This window comes from Nyctibius grandis, chromosome 9, assembly GCF_013368605.1.
Source record: "Nyctibius grandis isolate bNycGra1 chromosome 9, bNycGra1.pri, whole genome shotgun sequence".
Taxonomy (NCBI): Eukaryota; Metazoa; Chordata; class Aves; order Nyctibiiformes; family Nyctibiidae; genus Nyctibius; species Nyctibius grandis.
The window spans coordinates 41,916,949-41,929,787 of NC_090666.1; positions in this window are offsets into that span (position 1 = coordinate 41,916,949).

Consider the following 12,839-nt stretch of genomic DNA (forward strand, 5'->3'; position numbering starts at 1 on the left):
CTGCAGGAGAAAGAGATGCTTAAAAGGTAAAAAATAAACCTCTAAAGCAGTGTGTAGAACAAAACTGGAAGTTTTGAATCCTCAGATATGTCATTTTTGTGTCAAATCGTAAAAATCCCAGGCATTATCCATCTGACAGTATACGTGCATATGTTTCTATATTTAGCAGCTAGGAGATAAGCTTAATAGCTAGCTTGCATTGCCATCAATAGGCCACGTGGCAGGCGTATGCACAGGACAATGCTCTGCTTCTACACCATGAGCTTCTGTTCCCTACTTCATTTGTTTTAAAAAAGAAAAAAAAAAACAATCGTAACTCAGGTCTTAACTCATTTCTTTGAATGCCTGTCCTGCAAGTGTTCAAATTAAAGATATTTGGGTCTTCCCACTGGCAGCTTTAGGGTTATTCTGTAGGAGGGAGGTGGAAGAAACAGTCTTAGTTACCCTGAAACAACGTATAAAATATTAACAGCTAGCAATATCCTTCTATCACAAAGACACTTATTGCAATCTACAACTACCTGAAGGGAGGTTGTAGTGGAGTGGGAGTCGGCCTCTTCTCCCAGGCAGCCAGCGATAGGACAAGAGGACACAGCCTCAAGCTTGGCCAGGGGAGGGTCAGGTTGGACATTAGGAAGCATTTCTTCTCAGCAAGGGTCATTAGCCATTGGAAGGGGCTGCCCAGGGAGGTGGTGGGGTCACCATCTCTGGAGGTGTTTAAGAAAAGCCTGGACATGGCACTTAGTGCCCTGGTCTAGTTGCCATGGTGGTGTCAGGGCAGTGGTTGGACTCGATGATCCCAGAGGGCTCTTCCAACCTCATTGATTCTGGGATTCTGTGATTCTGTGACACTGGTACCCAATTCTCTTATTATTACGTTCAGTTCAAAGAATTACTGGTGAGACCAAAACTGAAATCCCTGTAATGCCTTTTCCCCCTGCCCCTGCTTTTCACGTGGGCAGAAGCGAGAGCCTTAGTCCCTGGTGTGAGCCTCTCCCTTGAGGTCAGACCTTTCCAAGCAGCTCTGCTCCTACCCGCTCCATCACTCGCTCTGGAGACTCCATTAGACACGGGCAGTAATAAAGCATGATCCTAGAGACATTTTCCTTCCCATCCTTTTCCTTACCTCTTTTTTCTTGCTTGAATACTGGTTTTCCTCCAAATTTTAAAGCTATAGTATTTGTATCTTTCTAGTCTTCTTACAGCAGGACCTGTGGGACTATAGCAGCCGGAAGGGCTCAGGGACGAGGGGCCTGAGCACTCCTCAGCAGGAAGGAGGCAGGACCTGCCTGTTAACAGAAACCTGGAGTGCCAAACCCCTGTCTTCTGGTTTTGTGCAAGCAAAATACCAGCCACAGCCAGATAAAAGCCCTGGGGAGATGCTGAGGCTGCTGCATACATCAGCCCCGACCTGCCTCCACGTCAGGGTTTATGCATGCAGGGACAGGACGCTGCTCTCCTCTCCATTTTTCCTTCCATCCTCTTTTCCCTTTCCCAGCCCTTGTTAAAGAGGGAAGAAAAGCTGCCAACAACCATGTTATCAAACCAGCATTGCATCCTCCAGACACACTGCTCTGCCCTACGCAGATGTGCTGGCTGGCTCATCGCTCTCATTAGGAAGAGCACGTCGTTAATGCTCCCAGAGCTCCCCAGAGCTGGCAGGGACAGGAGTTCACCCGTAGCGCTTCTCGCGTTGAATTCAAGCCGTTCAGCAGTGACATATACTACCTTGCAATATAAATTCCTTTTCATTAACTAGGAAGTGGAACAAAGCCTTAATTAGGATATCAAATTTCAGGAAAATGCAGTAAAGGCCATTCAGCCTCGAGGTTTGGGTCCCTGTATACCCAAACGCTGACGGCACAAAGCCGATGTGCCAGGCATCATGTGCCACGGACAGCAGACACGACGGGCTGCGACTGCCCCATCCTTCATGAGCTGAAATGCAAGGACAGAGGGGTCTTTGGGGGACCAGCTTAGGCCAGAAGCTGCCCTCCCCCAAGAAGCTTAAGACAGTTGAACAAAATAAAGCACCGAGGTCTTAACAGGCACAGAAAAGGGAAGGCTGACCCACTGTGGGGCCCACCATTGGCCCTGCCATGGGATCTGCACTAGGGCCCACTGTGGGACCATCTGTGGGGCTGACAATGGGACTCATGATGTGACCTGCTGGGGGACCCCCTGTGGGACCCACAGTGGGAACCTCTCAGAGGTTCCGTGGAACCCATGATTGGACCTGCTGTGGGACCTGACAGGCTCAGAGAGTGGAGGTCCAGAGAGTGGGAGACCCAGAAAGGGGTGAGGCCAAGGAAAAATGGGAGGCCCAGAGAGTGCAGGACGTCAAAATATTGTGGGAATCAGAGGGAGCGGGAGGCCCAGTAGCACCTCCCACAGCACTGTGGGACCGATTTTGATACCTGCCATGTGACCTGACATGTCCAAGAAGTCTTGGTTGGCTCTCTGGAAATCAAACTGTAGCAGAAATGGATCAGGTTACAGTCTTGGTCTTCTACAACTTCTTACTATGTGCAAGAGCTGGAAGCCAACAGTAATGAAGAACAGAAGAGACAGCAAGGCAGAAGATCACAGAATCACAGAATCACAGAATCAACCAGGTTGGAAGAGACCTCTGGGATCATCGAGTCCAACCATTGCCCTGACACCACCATGGCAACTAGACCATGGCACTAAGTGCCATGTCCAGGCTTTTCTTAAACACCTCCAGAGATGGTGACTCCACCACCTCCCTGCGCAGCCCAGATAAATGTCATGGGAGAACAACCCAAGATGGCTGTATAATACAGTCACCAGGGGAGCTGGGGAGATGCTGCCCTGGGCTGCAGGCTCGCCCAGTGGGGAATGGCCACCCCTCGGGAAGGTGCGTGCCCAATGGGTCCTTGTTGTGATGGCTGGAGGGAAGAGCTTGCCCTCAGCAGAAAGGCTTCCACACAATTTTTCTGTCTCCTGCAAATGCTGGATTTAACAAAACCTTATCAAACGGACCTCTGCTTTTCCTGTGAAGTCCCTTTCAGCAAGGAAAGTCTATTTGCGAGGCCATGTGGGTACCTTGTGTGCTTAGAGCTTGAAGCACGCCAGAGCCCTCAGACGGCAGAAAATAAGGACAACCAGGGTGGTGAGAAAAGCCAGGCTAGCACACCTGGGTACGGTTATGCGCTCCTTGGACTGAGCCATACGGGAAAATGCTGTTTGCTGTGATTTTTTTCTCTTTTTTCCCCTCTGTCTCTGAACTGTAGCTCAGAGCATAGCCAAGGTTTTACTTTCTTCCTCCCAACGGTGCATAAACATATTTTGAAGAGTTTTCTGCTTTACCCTTTTTGTTCAGGGGCCTCATGAAGGAAACAAGGTGCAGCATCGGGGTAGGACCTTTCCTGCAACAGGGACAAAGGCCTGTGTTTGTGCTTTTTCACTCTTCTCTCCTGTTTTTAAAGTGCATTCCATAATGTTTACAACTATTTAGAGAAAAATACTCCATTTGCCCTAAGAGCTGGTTATGGGCTTGTAATGATGAAATAAAAAGCAGAATGATTTCATCCTGGCTATTGGTGATGGGCTCAGCCAGGCAGTAAAAAGGTCCCTGTGGTGCACGTGGGTTGTGCTGAGCTGCAAGCCCACAGCGTGTCTGCTGCTGAACTGGAATACAAGATCTTGGGACACATCACCACAGAAACCTCCAACGACAGCCAAGCAGAGGGATCAGCCAGCTCTGGAGAGCTGCAGAGCACAAACTGGTCTCAAAGATGCTGTGTCCTGACCCATCCTCGATGGCTCCCATGGGCTACACACTGTCCTAAATGTGCCTTCTGAGGTTTCAGCCCTCGAAGGAGTGGCTGTCCTTCTCGCTAAGGCTCCTTCATGGACATCACATGTATTAATTACCCATTAAAGCCTCCAGATACACCATGTCACACTATGGGGGGGTTTCTCACAGCATACAAAGACATTGACACCCTGGGAAGGGGGCCTGAGGCACATGCATCACCCCAAACACAAATGTAGGGACCCCCTGGACCATCCATCACCCCTTTCTCCCTCCTCCATTCCTGGCTTGGCTTGTGCTGCCAAGCCAGTGCTAAGGATGGAGCCTTGCCCCAAACCTCCTGCAAGGCTTTGGGGTTCAAGAGCTGACCCTTCCTGCCTTGCCAGCCCCCAGATCCCTGTCCCCTCGAAGCCTTTGGGACAGAGCAGTCTGAAGGCAGCTTCCCCAGAGCCAAAACTACTCCAAAAAAAAAATAGTTTCACCCCATCCCTTCTTTAAGAGTGAGACATGCATTTGGAGAGGATGAAGCTTCTATTGTCATGTTTGAAATGAAATTTGGGGCTCAGAGGGACCCTGGCGCAGCCTGCAACAGTCAACAGCAGACTTTAAAAGACCATCAGCTTCTCAAAAAGCCAGGCCCGTTCAAAAGCAAGGCCTTTTTGAAGGCCACAATGGCAGCCGAACGCCTCTCAGATGGCTCATCATCTGGTTTAAAAGTCAATACTGATAAGGCTGGAGTCCAGAAAAGTACTTAAGCAAAGTCCTTGGGGTTAAGCACCTATTTTGTCCGGGCTGAGGGAGCATCAACTGCATCCTGTTAACATGAAAATGACATTTTTCTGTTCTCCTAAACTGAGCCCTAATAACTTTTTCCCATGCCTGACTCGGCAAGCTGTAATAATGGAGAGCTGAAAGCACTGAAATTTGGGGTTTTCTTTTCTTCTGCAGATGCAAAGGGGTTCAACCCTTCCTCCACCATGCCCCATGGCAAACCTGAGTGGGTTGGAGGGATGACAGTACAGGACAACTCATTTGCCTTCAAAAGGCAGCTTTGGGAATGCTCCAGGCCACCCATCTGGGGTCATTTCAGGCAGGGATTTCAGCTCCTTGCTGTCACACTCCTGCAGGGAAAAAGATCTTCTAGAATTTAACAGAATTTCTCAGTTTCACCATCGCAGGTGGCCTCAGCTCTCAGCCCCACATCTTCAGACCTGGATATCAGCCTTAAATCTACCTCAGTCTGAACCAGGGGGAGCACCTCAGAAAGGGTTATTGGACATTGGAAGGGGCTGCCCAAGGAGGTGGTGGAGTCACCATCTCTGGAGGGGTTTAAGAAAAGCCTGGCCATGGCACTTAGTGCCATGGTCTAGTTGCCATGGTGGTGTCAGGGCAATGGTTGGACTCGATGATCCCAGAGGGCTCTTCCAACCTGATTGATTCTGTGATTCTGTGATCTCCAGCAGCGTACTGCGAAGGATGGCCAGAGAGACACCTTCTCAGCAAAATGTCAAGCTTCACCTCTCTCTGATAATACCTGCATACAAAGAAATTACATCAGAAATGACTTCCCTCAATCTCAGTAAAAGCACATTAGGAAAAACTTCCATTTCGAGGAAAAAGACCTGACAGCTGTGTTGAAATTACCTCTGGTAATTTTAACTGAGTGGAAGCTTTTATATTCGATTGCACCAAAAATGTAAAGCGTGTCACTTATTAAGCTTTTATGTCTGACATTCAGCCTGGTACCTGATGACATCTTCCTAGCAATCTGGAGATCACGCAGCTAATGTACTTGGAAATGGTAGAATTAGGTACGGTGGAAAGTGATTAAATTTGAAATTAAATGGGCTCGCTTGGTTCTTGAAGGTAATCTTAAAAAAAAGAGTTGTTCCTCTGCAGAAGTCAGAAAATCTCTCCCATATCAGCTGTCTGAGCTTTCTTGTTCTTCCTTTAATAGTGACAATTAGTTGACTTGAGTATCACACCAGCTTCACTGTGATTAAGGGGAGGGAACCTGCAGGCTCCCCCAGAAATGGAACATCAAGTCCTCTTCGCCGCTGGCACCAGCCAGGGCTCCTGTCTTAGTCTGAGCCCTTTTAGACTGATTTCAAAGGTTAAAAAAAAATGCTGTGCAAGTGGTCTGATGCTCTGGCAAGCCAAGCTATTTTCTACCCAAGGCTTTTTAAGCGAGAAACATCTAACAGTACATCATGAGGCTGCCTTTGAGGGGTAATAGCAGGGAGGGACAAAAATTTCACTTAGACTAGTCTATTAAAATCCACATAAAAATAAATATAGAAAAATAGCTGAAGGGAAAAATGCCTGTAAAATATTTAGGCCAAATTAAACAGCCTAGAAATGCTTAAAACAGTGTTGCCATGGTTTCGTACACCAGCAGGATGCTACGCCACGTATACTGTGTGATTCTCCCCTGGGATCTGGGAATCCCAGCCCCATAAAGGGTGATGGGCGTAAGAGGGCAGGGCTGGCTCCTGGCCACAGGGCTCAGCAGAGTGGGCAGCATCCAGCTACCTGTGCAAACTCACATGGCATCCAGTCCTTTGCAGGAGTCTGACGGGTGACTGTACGGTGTTATACGTGTAGGTGCAACAAGGTAAAACCCCTCGGATGCTGCCACTTGCCACGTGCTCTGGGACCAGCCACGCTCTGGCGTTAGCAAGCAGTGGCTGTGACTTGTAGAGCTCTCTGGAAAACCTGGGTTCCCACCTTACGGCTGAGCTGGGGCTGGGTTTACCCAAGCACGCGCATCCCCCAGTTCATTGGGCCCTGCACTTCAAGAAAGATGTTGAGGTGTTGGAGCGAGTCCAGAGGAGGGAGACCAAGCTGGTGAAGGGTCTGGAGGGTCTGACCTACGAGGAACGGCTGAGGGAGCTGGGGGTGTTTAGCCTGGAGAAGAGGAGGCTCAGAGGTGACCTTAGTGCAGTCTACAACTACCTGAAGGGAGGTTGTAGCGCAGTGGGAGTCGGCCTCTTCTCCCAGGCAACCAGCGATAGGACAAGAGGACACAGCCTCAAGCTTTGCCAGGGGAGGTTCGAGTTGGACATTAGGAAGCATTTCTTCTCAGCAAGGGTCATTAGACATTAAAAGGGGCTGCCCAGGGAGGTGGTGGAGTCACCATCTCTGGAGGGGTTTAAGAAAAGCCTGGCCATGGCACTTAGTGCCCTGGTCTAGTTGCCATGGTGGTGTCAGGGCAATGGTTGGACTCGATGATCCCAGAGGGCTCTTCCAACCTGATTGATTCTGTGATTCTGTATGATTCTGTGATTCTGTGCAATTCTGTGATTAACATGGTAACGATCTCTGGGTGAACATTAAAGGTCTTTGTGTGAGTATAAAATGATGCATCGCTGCCAAATATCTGGCTGTGGTTAACAGCTTCAACTCCAAAGGTAAGCACCGCAGAGGAAAATATAAATGTGTTATTAAAAAAACCCTCTCAAAATAAACCTTAAAGAACAATAAAAACAAACCAGTCACACTATAAACACACCCTTTTGTGCCTCTGCTGCAGCACACACTGCAGAACATGTGGCGTATAAGATCACCCAAGGACCCACACTTCCTGTACGGGCTCACGGCAACTCGAGATGGGGAATAGCGAGACGTGCTTTCCTTTACTGCCACTACCAGGGACTCCTCATGCGTCTCAGTGCTGGGTCCAGTCCTGTTCAACATCTTCATCAACGACCTTGATGAAGGGACAGAGTGTCTTCTCAGCAAGTTTGCTGATGAACCGAAGCTGGGAGGTTTGGCTGATACACCTGAAGGCTGTGCGGCCATTCAGCGTGATTTGGACAGACTGGAGAGCTGGGCAAAGAGGAACCTCATGAGGTTCAACAAGGATAAGTGCAGAGTCCTGCACCTGGGAAGGAGTAATAAAATGCACCAGTGCAGGTTAGGAGGTGATCTGCTGGAGAGCAGCTCTGTGGAGAAGGACCTTGGAGTCCTGGTGGACAACAAGTTATCCATGGGACAGAAATGTGCCCTTGGGGTCAAGAAGGCCAGTGGTATCCTGGGGTGCATTAAGAAGAGTGTGTCCAGCAGATCGAGGGAGGTCCTCCTCCCCCTCTACTCTACCCTGGTGAGACCTCACCTGGAGTATTGCGTTCAGTTCTGGGCTCCCCAGTTCAAGAGGGACAGAGATTTACTGGAGAGAGTCCAACGGAGGGCTATGAGGATGATTAAGGGACTGGAACACCTGCCTTAGGAGGAAAGGTTGAGAGACCTGGGGCTTTTTAGTCTGGAGAAGAGAAGACTGAGAGGGGATCTGATTAATGTGTATAAATAGATGAGGGCTGGGTGTCAAGAGGAAAGGGGCAACCTCTTTTCACTTGTGCCCTGTGGTAGGACAAGGGGCAATGGATGCAAGCGAGAGCACAGGAAGTTCAACCTCAACATGAGAAAGAACTTCTTTACTGTGAGGGTTACAGAGCACTGGAACAGGCTCCCCAGAGAGGTTGTGGAGTCTCCTCCTCTGGAGACTTTCAAGCCCCGTCTGGATGCGTTTGTGTGTAACCTGCCCTAGATTGGTCCTGCTTTGGCAGGGGGTTGGACTCGATGATCTCCAGAGGTCCCTTCCAACCCCTAACATTCTATGATTCCATGGCACCTGCTGGAAGCCCCACTCTTCTGCTAAGGGGTGTGATGCCAGCGGCACACTCCTCTTTGACACCGCTGCAGCTAGAGGGCATATAGCATCTCCCCAGCCTGAGACATCACTTGAACCCACAATGGACTTTGACCTTTCTTTACTTTGGAAGTTATTCAGCTGAAGCACACCTTCATGGGCACGAAGCCTGCGGTCCTGTGCCCTGCACCAGCCCTGTTGTTTGCAGGGTACCTGCAGCGTCTGGGTGAAGTGCAGCTGACAGGATCACAGCAACCTCATAAAACCTGCTTTGATTTGTTTAATGAGCTGCTTATTGCCAAAGATGAAAGGAAGGAGCTAACAAACCCGGGAAATGTTATTAATGTTGTTTTCTAGCACTTCTTGATGGATAAAAAGACATGTTTCTTGGCTTTATACATGAGCTCGTTATCTCCAGGCTCTATAAAGCTGTGTATAGGGGGTCCCAAAGCCCTGGGATGTCACACCAGGAATGATACCCAGAGGACACGGTGTCCCAGGGGTACCCATCCTCCTGCCTCCCACCTGCAACATCCTGTAGCACCACCACCCCCAGCAGGGAAGGGGCCAAGAGTCAGAGTCTGTTGGTTACATCATTGGCTGCCCTCTGATTAATCCAAAGAATAGTTTTTAAAACAACATTATGAAACTAAAGGGGTAATTTAAATGGGGTATGTTTGAAGTGTCATTCACATTAAGTACCAGTGAGTAGTAAAATGCTTCTAATTATTCCCACATCCCTAAGTTTTCACACCTCCATTTTTTTATTCTGAATTCCTCTGTTTTGGTTTTTTTTGAGTTAATTCTTTTTTTCAGGCAAAGAAAAGCACAAATATGGTTTGTTACACAAAATAAATGGTCCTGCTCTGTGATTTGGCTACAAAATATGCAGGTTTTGGAAATAGCACATACAGCACACTGCATAAAAACACATCTTCACAAGGGACCGTGCCAGACAGCAGTTCCTTGCCCTGAACAAAGCCAAGTCTTGTTTGCTAAGTCAGTTTTACTTCTTTGCCTAGGGAGAAGCTTTCAAAATTCTTCATTTCTTTTCAATTTATACCATTTTCACAAAGTATGTCCCCGCTCTGTGAACTGCCCAAAGCAGAGGCTGCAAGCACAGCGCCAAGCGTGGGCAGAGCGCTGGGGAACGCTCACGATCAGGAAAAGTCCAAACGGGAACAGGCAAATTCAGCACTTGGTGAATTTGTCCCCAAATATCCCCACTCAGCTGCCCCCACTCACGCTCAGCCAGATTCAACACCAGCGTAACGCAGTTTTCTGGCTCTCTCACGATCTCTCTCAATTTATCCTCTGCTCTTCTGCTTGAGGCACCAACTTCGATTCCTCCAAATACATGAGATTCTCAGCAGCCGTTACTTGAAAAGAACTGAAAATTGTGAATTTTCAGGCTTTTTAATCTGCTTTTCAGTTAAAGGGTGGGAACAGTGGCAGTGTTCAAGGCCAGGTTGGATGGGGCTTGGAGCAACCTGGTCTAGTGGAAGGTGTCCCTGCCCATGGCAGGGGGGTTGGAACTAGATGAGCTTTAAGGTAGCCTCACGCAAGCATTTTCCCCCTTTGCCTCAATTTTTCAATCCATAAAATAACAAAGAAATTACAATACTTCGACAGTTATGAAAACACATGACATTTATACTCATTTCACAGAATGCTTGCTTTTCAAAAAAACGCATGCATTGCCTCAAGTTTCATGGAAAATATCTCCAGGAGCAAACTAAAGTTCATGGCAGGTGGGACCAAAACTTCACGGCATGAAGCTGTAGCAACCCCCTTGCATCTGAGGAAAAACAAATTGTATTACACCAGGAGCCCAAACGAACTGAAGAACATTATCGCTTCATCTATTCAAAATTTCCTAAGCCTAAGGTGCCACAAACACCTTCGTATGAACGATTTCAGACTAGATAGATGTCTTAATATTTAAGATGTCAGATGGAGTAATATGGCAGTAATTATGTTTTGCCTTTCATTCAGTCTTTGTCAGGGGTACAGACTGATGGCCCTGGAGATTGAAGGCTTCTGTCTAGATAGTGAAAATACTCATTTTTAACACAACGAGCGCAAGCTTTCCCTTCCACGTGTTCCCAAAGGGGCCAAAAGCGGGGCTGAAGGGAGGTTGTAGTGGAGTGGGGGAAAAGCCTCTTCTCCCAGGCAACTACTGATAGGACAAGAGGACACAGCCTCAAGCTTCGCCAGGGGAGGTTCAGGTTGGACATTAGGAAGCATTTCTTCTCAGCAAGGGTCATTAGCCATTGGAAGGGGCTGCCCAGGGAGGTGGTGGAGTCACCATCTCTGGAGGGGTTTAAGAAAAGTCTGGCCATGGCACTTAGTGCCATGGTCTAGTTGCCACGGTGGTGTCAGGGCAATGGTCGGACTCGATGGTCCCAGAGGGCTCTTCCAACCTCATTGATTCTGTGACTCTGTAATTCTGCTCCCTTTTGCCCAGCTTCCCTATTAAAAAGCACCAGTTATTTGCAAAGAAATTTGTGAAAATGTGAATATGCCACGTGAAGGGAACGAAACCGTTTCTCAAACTCCCATGCCTGCTCCAGCCCTCCAAAAATTAATTCATCCTGTGAAAAAAATATATGTTTCATTGAACTGCATGATATAAAAATGTGTTTCTTCCAGAAACTCAGAAACACGCTGCCCTGTGCTCTTCCCTTCCCTGCTTTGGTTAACTTGGCCTGATTTGCCCTCCCCCGACAGAACCCTGTCACCGTTACCTGATTGAATTAGTGACAGCCCAGGGTAAATATTTAAAAGAATAAATTTCACAGCGTGATGAGCAGACTTTTACGAGTTGGCAGAATAACAGAAGGAGAAACAAAGACCTCTAAGAAACACCAGTCAGAATTATCAAAGGGTCTTGGGGTCTCACGTGCCAGAGCTGCAGCTACCACTGTGCACAGGCATCGCATTTTGCTGATCCTGAGCCTCGTTAGTGGAAACACAGCTGGTTTCTCCAGGAAATTGTCAGCCTCTTGTTGTCATACTGATTTGGGGAGAGGGGAAGCTGCTTTAATTACCACCTGGAAACAGAGAGTCAGTGTTTACAAGTTGCAATAGGCTCTCCCCTGGGGAAGAACACAGAGCTTGCTTAACTGGTTAGTGCTGAGACCCAGGTATTTATTTACTTGTGTTTACACTTGCGCAGCGGTGATGGATGTGCCTCGGGTCTGGCTGATAGAGAAGCAGCATAAATGTCAGTTGACGTGAAGTTGAGAACCCAAGAGCTGATCAGCTGGGGCTGAGTTGCCCAGCAAACCAAGCACAGCTCGCTTGTGTTCTCATTTAGCCCACACCCAGGGCTAAACAACAACAGTTTTTCCTCTTACTCAATGTCCCTTTCCCAACTGAGGAAGGAAATTGGGAAAAAGAGGGAGACTCGTGGGTTAAAATTAAACAGATTTAATAAAATAAAGAAACCAGTATAAATGCTAACACAAAACACACAAAAATATACTTAGCTACAGGTTGCAGCAGGCTGTCCAGGAATAGCAATCATCAGCAATGAGGAAAAAAGGGAGACCAGAAGAGAGCAGAGAAAACCAGCCCCACCTCTCCCCCCAAGCCCTCCTTTTATAGTGAACTTGTTTGTTAATGATACAGAACACACCTGTGGGCCAGCCTGGGGCAGCTGCCCCGGGTTTAACTGTTAATGGCCCTGATCACCACGGCTGGCCACAAACTGAAACCAAATCCCAATGAAACCAGGACAGGATTCCACCCCTTATTCTATATCATTTACATCAAGTCACTACTATTCTCCCCATCCCTCAACACACATCCACATCCACACACAGATATTCTCTCCAGTCCATGGGCCATCTCTCCAAGAAGTCTATTAAATCAATTCAGTCCAAATCTGTGGGTTCCACTCCTCATCATGGTCTCTCAGGGCAGGAAAAACATTGGTGTGGGATCCACTCAGTGAGGAGCTCGGGACCAGGCCTCAGTACGGTGTTATGGACTGTTGAAGTTGGGCGCAGCAGGATGGTGTGTTGCATCTTGATCTTGCAGTGCATGTATCTGCTGCAGCCCGTGTTCAGGGTCTGGGGTGGTTTTTACTATAAGAAATGACACTTGGCATCATACAGTTATTGGCTGTTCTCACTCAGAATTAAATCTCCTTGGGGTACACATTTAACTTCCCCATCCTCCTCCATCATCCACCAGGTGCACCAGGTCCTTGAGTAAAAGCAATTCCATGCATAGGTTTGCCTTTGCTCGATGCAGGAGTAACCCAAACTGTTTTCCCCAACATATTTCTTGCATGAACCACGGGGACTTTATCTCCCTCTACGGTGAGCAACAGCTCGGATTGAGCAGGACCAGCCCGGTTGACAGATCCCCTGGTATTAACTAACCAGGTGGCCTTTGCTAAGTGTT